Here is a 7,922-nt window from a genome sequence, read left to right on the forward strand (position 1 = left end):
GTAAGAAAGGCCAGACAAAGGACACACAAAGGGGGTCCTGTGAAGCGCTCCAAAGTTATCTGGGAGTTGTCTGAGCCCCTCACCTGGTGAGCACAGTACGACGTGGGCAGCCGTTACCTGCAGACGTGGTCTGGATAATAAGAACTGTGAGTAAAGGCCCTGAACTGCATCACTGACTCCGTGTCGTTACTGCTGCTGCCCTGCACCATCACCCCCATCCTCCGCATACACTGCCCTGAGGCTATACTCCTCCCGTGGGGAGTTATGCTACGCTCTGCTGCACCCACAACACCAGCCTTAGCGGTCTGCCCTGTAGCGGCGGTTCACTCTGACCGCAATCCACGGGTGGCGTAGTCGGACATTTAAACATCAAAACCACATAAATAGTTCCGCCACTGGTTTGACCGCCCTGAGCCACGGAACCGGATCGCCGCCACGAAGACTACAACCACCAGCATCCACCAAAAAGGGTCCGGCTCCGGGTGTCCCAAGGCCCAGGGGGTGCGTCAGAACATTTTCATCACCTTTCACAATCACCAATGGGACAAGGCAGGGATGTCCTCTGTCCCCTCTCTTATACATCCTAGTGACGGAGCACCTGCTCTCATCAATTCGCCATAACCCCAATATTAGGTGGATTGAGGTGGGAGGCACCGAGTACAAGTGCTCTCTATTTGCTGATGATGTCCTAGTATATATCACTCAATCACATATATCCATCCCTGCTGTTATGGCTGAAATAGATCACTTTGTTACATGGTAAAATTTTAAAATCAATGCAGCGAAGTCTGAGGCCCTCGATGTCTCCCTCCCTAAATCCATATAGGATTCCATCCAGTCCAACTTTCCCTTTGCCTGGCCCTCACAGGGTATCAAATACTTAGGAATTCCTATTCATAGAGACCTCTCCCATCTATGTTATCTTAATTTTGGGCCCTTTATTGAACAATTCCATACAGACCACGGTTGGCAAGTTAGAACTGTAAGATTCACTACGTGAACCACTGGTGTTTTGTGGAAAGGCACATGTACACCGCGTTCCAAATTATTATGCAAAAAGTGTTTAGGAGTGATAAGGGAAGAATTTGTTTGTTTGTCAGTTAAACTCATTGATGGTGATGTGTGTCAGGGCTCTTTATATCACTGTAAGCAATTGCAGACACCTGTGCTAATTAGTTTGGCAGGTGTGTCCAATGAAAGGCAAGACTACTTAAGAAGGCTCTCTCACATTATTAAGCAGCCTACATTTTCTGCCAAAATGGGAAAGAAAAAGGATGTGTCGGCTGCTGAGAAGCAACAAATTGTGGAGTGTTTAGGTCAAGGCATGACTACAATCAACATTGTGCGATGATCAGGATGAAGTGTCTTGGCAATCAAGAAGTATGTAGCTGATTCACAGTACACACGTGTGCGTGCTGATAAGGGCAAATTGAGGACTCTTTCCTACAGGCAATTACGTCAGGTTGAAACAGCAGCGGCAAAAAAGCCTTGTCATAGCAGCAGACAAGTTTTTGAAGCTGCTTGTGCCTCCAATGTCCCCCGAACAACAAGATGCAGGGTCCTTCAGAGGTTTGCAGCTGTGCATATGCCATCCTGTCGACCTCCTCTATCCACTTCACACAAGCAGAAACGGCTCCAGTGGGCCAAACATTACATGAAGACTGATTTCAAAACTGTTTTGTTCACGGATGAGTGCCGTGCAGCGCTCGATGGTCCAGATGAATGGAGTGGAGGATGGCTGGTTGATGGACACCCCACGCAAACACGGCTACAGCGCCAACAAGGAGGAGGTGGAGTAATGTTTTGGGCTGGAATCATGGGGAGAGAGATTGTCGGCCCCTTTAGGATCCCTGAAGGCGCTAAAGATGAACTCCATAATGTTTGTGGATTTTCTCAAACAGCACTTCCTGCCATGGTTCAAGAAGAAGAACCGTGTATTTCACAGCAAGATCATTTTTCTGCATGATAATGCACCATCTCATGCTGCACATAAAACATCTGCATCTCTGGCTGATATGGGCATAAAAGGGGACAAACTTATGGTGTGACCCCCATGCTCCCCTGACCTCTACCCCATTCAGAACCTTTGGAGCATCATTAAAAGGAGTGTCTATGATGGCGGGAGGCAGTTCACATCTAAGCAACAGCTCTGGGAGGGTATTCTGTCCTCATGCAAAACAATTGAAGCAGAAACCATCCAAAACCTGACAAATTCAATGGACGAGAGAGTTCAGAAGCTCCTTTCGAACAAGGGGTCCTATGTGAAAATGTAACATCACCTAGAATAAAGTTTTGAGTTGAAAACTGTTTGATTTCAGTTTCTAACAACCTGCTAATGCTTATAATTTCAAAAATGACCATTTTTTTGGTCTTTATTAAAATGAAAAGGTTGATCGAAAAGTTTGGGGGATCTAAGAGTGTGGCAACCCAGTAGTCATGATTACTTCGAATTCTGACAATATGAGGGTCATGCTGCAGGTAGTGCAGCAAGAAGGCACTTATGTGTCTTGCGCATCTCGGAGCCCCAAAATTATTTTCCGGGCTAGATGCAGCTAAAAATTATTTTTAATTTTAAATCTGGTGAAGCTTATTATAGATGGCCTAATAGGATCAGTGCTGCACACTGCTACAAAGCCCAAATTATTTTCCAGTCAAGATACAGATAAACATGATTAGTAATTTGAAAGCTTAAAACGGTTGGTAGGGTGATTTTAACCAATCATCAAGCTTTTACTCTCCCCAGGATGACACAGGGGTAGAAAAGTCGTTTCAGATCCATGATTTGTTCATCTTTATGAACGTGAGTCTGTCTACATTATCAGTGGAGAGCCGCGTGCGCTTATCTGTCAGCACACCACCAGCAGCGCTGAACACACGTTCAGACAGAACGCTGGCTGCGGGGCATGACAAGATCTCCAAGGCGTAAGTGGCTAGCTCCGGCCATTTATCCAGATTGGAAGCCCAAAAAGAGCAAGGGTCCAGTGACACAGTCGTGGCTTCAATGTTTACTTGGAGATACTCCTGTACCATCGTCTCTAGGCGTTGACTATGTGTCAGACTTCTTGTCTCCTGTGGCCTTGCAAAGGATGGGCTAAAAAAGTGGTGAAATGATTCCGCAAAATTGATGTTACCAGCAGATACTGTGGTTCTGTTACGGTTTGAGTGCTGAACACTTGACGGTCCCACGGTTGGCAAGTTGGAACTGTGAGATTCACTACGTGCACCACTGGTATTTTGTGGAAAAGCACATGTAAGATTCTGCAACAGTCTCTGCTGATACTCCTGCATGCGTGCATCCCTTTCTATGGCAGGAATAATTTCTGCAAATTTACTTTTGCACCGGGGATCTAACAGTGTGGCAACCCAGTAGTCAGGATTATTTCTAATTCTCACAATTCGAGGGTCATGTTGCAGGTAGTGCAGCAAGAAGGCACTCATGTGTGTTGCGCATCCAGGAGCACCAAGTCCCTGTTGTGTTGGTGGCGAGGTAACAATCATGCTTCCTTCCTCTGTCCTCTCCCCCCAACCTCGCACAACAGAAATGTGATCAAGGTCTCCCTCATCTGATGAGTCTTCCATCAGTTCGTCCTCCACTTCTTCCTGGGCTCCTGCACCTTCCTCACTAGTTTGGCTGCTACCATGCGCCCTGGTAAAACCATCTCCCCCACCCTCACATGCCTGCCGCCTTGGTGCTGCCGACCGTCTGGACCTTGCAGATGTTAGCCCTTCCGCATACAACTCCTCCTCCTCTACTTCCTCCACCTCCTCTTGTGCCACCACCTGACTCCGAATTCTGTTTAACATGTGCTCCAGCATGTAAATCACCGGAATAGTCATGCTGATAATGGCATCGTCAGCACTAAACATCTTCGTCGCCATTTCAAAACTGTGCAGAAGGGTGCATAGGTTCCTGATCTGAGACCACTCCTCCAGCGTGATTTGCCCCACCTCTGAATCTCGTTGGCCCAGGCTATACGTCAGAACGTATTGCACCAGGGCTTGTCGGTGCTGCCACAGTCGCTGCAACATGTGCAGAGTTGAATTCCACCGGGTAGGCACATCGCATTTTAGCCGGTGAAGTGGCAGGCCCAACGACTTCTGTAGAGATGTAAGTCGCTGAGCTGCGGGATGCGAACGGCGGAAGTGAGCACACAGCGACCGTGCCCTCTGCAGAAGGCCATCTAGTCTGGGATAGTGGGCTAAAAATTGCTGGACAACCAGGTTCAACACGTGAGCCATACAAGGCACGTGTGTGACATTGCCCCGGCGAAGGGCCGCACCCAGGTTTGCAGCATTGTCGCACACGGCCTTCCCTGGTTTCAGGTCCAGTGGAGACAACCATTCATGAAATTGGTTCTCCAGAGCTGACCACAACTCCTCAGCTGTGTGACTCACATTTCCCAGACATTTCAATGTAAAAACCGCCTGATGACGTTGAGCCCTACTGCCAGCATAGTAAGGAGGTGTGCAGGATCCCTTCTGCGCAGTTAGAAAGCTTGTGGCATGACCAGACAGGCTTTGGGTGCAGGTGGAAGACCGAGAGGAGGTTGAGGAGGCAGAAGCAGTGGAGGAACTTTGACATAAAGAGGATTGACGCACAACTCGTGGGGACGGCAAGACTTGGACAGCAGCCCCTTGTCCTGCTGTCACCATAGTTACCCAGTGCCCAGTCAGCGACATGTAACGCCCCTGTCCATGCCTACTCGTCCAAGTGTCTGTGGTGAAATGCACCCTGTCACACACAGAGTTTCTCAAAGAAGCGGTGATGTTGTGTGCGACATGCTGGTGGAGCGCAGGCACACCTTTCTTTGAGAAGTAGTGCCGACTGGGCATCTGGTACTGGGGCACTGCGACGGACATAAGGTCTCGAAAATCCTCTGTGTCCACCAGGCGGAAAGGCAGCATTTCTGTAGCCAAGAGCTTGCAGATGGTGAAATTCAACCTCTTAGCTTTCTCATGGCTAGGAGGAAATGGTCTTTTACTTGTCCACATCTGAGGGACCGAGGGCTGGCTATTGTGCTTAGACGGGGTTGATAAGGGTGTCCCCGGCAAACTGCCGGTCTGTGAGGAAGATGCAGGCGGACATGTTAGGTTGCCTTGATCCAAAGGTGGTGCTATCGATGTCGGACAGCGCTCAACACCAGCTGGTGTTACCACCTCCAAAGAAAATGATGACCTGCCAATCACGCTGGCTGTTGCGGGTAAAGAGGTGGCAGGTCTGCGCCCCAAAACAGGTGTGACTGCTGTCCCCCCAGTCACAGAGGATGAAGAGGCCGCGGATGCACAAGATATGGCAGACGGTGATTGGCCCGGCCGGCTAGGCCGCATTGTAGCACACTGAGCTTCCCACTGCAACTTATGCTTCATGTCCATGGGCCGGTTCATGTATGAAGTACTCAAACTATGTATTTTTTGGCCTCTACTTAGCTTTTGCTGACAAATGTTACAGATAACACGAGTTGGGTCATCTTTATCGATCTGAAAAAATGCCCAGGCTATGCAAGGCTTAGCACCCATGCGACCTGAAGAGCCACCACGACTTGTGGTGAGAGGCAGAGTTGTGTTTGAGGATACAGTTGTTGACGTGCTTCCAGTACTACGTCTCTGTCCAGGAAGGCGCAACCTGACCTCGTCGTCACTAGCATCTTCCTCCACCTCCTCTGCTGACCTCATCTCTTGGCTGACTGTGGGTTGACAGTAAGTGGGATCTCCGACCTCATCATCATCACCCTGTGCGTTATCACACCCGTCGTCCTCAGAGCCAACCTGTTCCTGCCCTGACAAAAAACTTAAGTTGTCGCTCCAATCAGGTATTTGAGTCTTATCATCGTCTTCCTCATTGTCTCCACCAACAGGAGTTACAGTTTGGGAATGAGGGTCTACATTATGGTCAGAACCTTCTGCGTCTGGTCCTGGATCCGACTCATAAAGATTCTGGGCATCAGTGCAGATCATTTCCTCGTCTGGATTCACAGAAGCGCTGGAGTCGACCTCTGATTCCCAGGCTATAGTATGAGTAAACAGCTCTGCAGACTCAACCATCTGTTCTACCTCATACTCAGACGGGCAGCTGGAGATTTGGGAGCTGTGAGGAAGCAAGTGCGATTTGGGTGACACCTTTGAGGACTGGAGTATTTGTGATGTTGAAGTTGATGTGGAGGAGAGCCCACTTAAAGGAGCACTTGATATCCGTTGAAGCACCTGCTGTTTTTGTGCCTCATCTGGAATTTGTAGCGATTGGCGTGGCCGTAAGAAAGGGATCTTATCACATTGTCCGCTAAAAGAAGTAGACATTTTAGTTTGGCTGGAAGATGGTCTTTCTTCTGCACCTACCCCACGGACACAAACTTTTTTCCCCTTCCCAACACGCCTATTCCCCTTTCCACCAGCAGCAGGCCTTTTTCCACTCATTTTGGTGGTTAACTAATTCACAACTCTGGAGTTGTTTGCACAAAAAAACAATGGATGGTAACCGAGCAGAGCTGAGTGGCCAAACTGTGGTATTAGGCCAAAACTATTGGCTCGGCTAGATGCAGAAAAAAATTATTTTTAATTTGCAACCTGATGGAGGTCAGTATAGATGGACTAATAGAACAAGTCCCACACGCTGCTAGAAGCCCAAATATTTTTTCAGAGATAAATGAAGAAAAAAATTATTTTTAATTTGCAACCTGATGGAGGTCAGTATAGATGGACTAATAGACCAAGTCCCACACACTGCTAGAAGCCCAAATATTTTTTCAGAGCTAGATGCAGAAAAAAATTATTTTTAATTTGCAACCTGATGGAGGTCAGTATAGATGGACTAATAGACCAAGTCCCACACACTGCTAGAAGCCCAAATATTTTTTCAGAGCTAGATGCAGAAAAAAATTATTTTTAATTTGCAACCTGATGGAGGTCAGTATAGATGGACTAATAGACCAAGTCCCACACACTGCTAGAAGCCCAAATATTTTTTCAGAGCTAGATGCAGAAAAAAATTATTTTTAATTTGCAACCTGATGGAGGTCAGTATAGATGGACTAATAGACCAAGTCCCACACACTGCTAGAAGCCCAAATATTTTTTCAGAGCTAGATGCAGAAAAAAATTATTTTTAATTTGCAACCCGATGGAGGTCAGTATAGATGGACTAATAGAACAAGTCCCACACACTGCTAGAAGCCCAAATATTTTTTCAGAGCTAGATGCAGAAAAAAATTATTTTTAATTTGCAACCTGATGGAGGTCAGTATAGATGGACTAATAGACCAAGTCCCACACACTGCTAGAAGCCCAAATATTTTTTCAGAGATAAATGAAGAAAAAAATTATTTTTAATTTGCAACCTGATGGAGGTCAGTATAGATGGACTAATAGACCAAGTCCCACACACTGCTAGAAGCCCAAATATTTTTTCAGAGCTAGATGCAGAAAAAAATTATTTTTAATTTGCAACCTGATGGAGGTCAGTATAGATGGACTAATAGACCAAGTCCCACACACTGCTAGAAGCCCAAATATTTTTTCAGAGCTAGATGCAGAAAAAAATTATTTTTAATTTGCAACCTGATGGAGGTCAGTATAGATGGACTAATAGACCAAGTCCCACACACCGCTAGAAGCCCAAATATTTTTTCAGAGCTAGATGCAGAAAAAAATTATATTCAGTTTGCAACCTGATGGAGGTCAGTATAGATGGACTAATAGAATGATGCTATGCCCAAAAGATTTTACTACACTAGGTGCAGTAAAAAAATTGGTATTCTATACACAGGTGGTATATCTTGCAACACAGATAGGCTACTCCACTGACTAACACACTCTGCAATAGGCCAAAAAGGATTAGCTTTGCTAGATTCAGCCAAATGCTGTGAAAAAAACTTGCACAGCACTGGCACAGACCTGCCTGGCAAAAACTGATAGGAACTGATGTAACC

The sequence above is a fragment of the Phyllobates terribilis genome, unplaced genomic scaffold, assembly GCF_046119375.1.
Source record: "Phyllobates terribilis strain yellow unplaced genomic scaffold, ASM4611937v1 Scaffold_3__8_contigs__length_932513732, whole genome shotgun sequence".
In the NCBI taxonomy this organism is placed as follows: Eukaryota; Metazoa; Chordata; class Amphibia; order Anura; family Dendrobatidae; genus Phyllobates; species Phyllobates terribilis.